The sequence below is a fragment of the Trachemys scripta genome, chromosome 20 (assembly GCF_013100865.1).
Source record: "Trachemys scripta elegans isolate TJP31775 chromosome 20, CAS_Tse_1.0, whole genome shotgun sequence".
In the NCBI taxonomy this organism is placed as follows: Eukaryota; Metazoa; Chordata; order Testudines; family Emydidae; genus Trachemys; species Trachemys scripta.
Genome location: NC_048317.1, coordinates 15,382,292 through 15,383,008, shown reverse-complemented (window position 1 = coordinate 15,383,008; position 717 = coordinate 15,382,292).

Sequence of the window (717 nt, the reverse complement as noted above, 5' to 3'; positions counted from 1 at the left end):
TTATCTGGCAGCCGCTGAAGCCTATTTTCTTGTTTTGAGTAAAAACCAGCCAAATGCTAGAAATACATTTTAAAGGGACAGAGTCAGAGTATTTAGTACTCAGCAGCCAAAGGAACCACTCCAGTCCCTCTCCCCATAGCCACAGTTTCTGCAGGGAGCATTCTTGGGGCTCTGTAGCAGAATGAAAGGGGCTAGTAGCAGGTTAGCCAGTCTGTCTCTCAGCCTGGCCTTTGATATTCCAGTAATTCATTTCTTTTCAGAGTGATCAGAAATCATCCCTCCACTGGGAGTCTGCATCTAGGCCAGTCCCCTGCCAAAGGGCAGAAATAGAACTGCTTTGCCCAGAAATCATTCTAGAGGGAGAGTTCAGGCTTTGTCCACACCCCTCCTTTATGGTTTAAAGTAGCTGTCAAATATCAGTCCCCTGACTAGAGTAAATGGGGTTGGACAGCATAAGTGAACCCAGGGAAGTCCCCTAGCATGGCGGGGGAGTTGCCTCTCGACAAGGGTGCAGGGGGCTCTGATGCCCAAAGATGGGTGTTTGGGTGAGCGTGGTTCCCTCTTACCACAGTTCCTCTCTCAAGTGAATGGAAGTGTCTTTACAGAGCACCTGTGACCTGGGTGATTCAGGCTGCTCAGAGATACTGTTTTGGCCAACAGCCTTTGATCTAAACCCATCCTTTCCAAAAGTGCCTTCATCAGCTTTTCACCACGCTG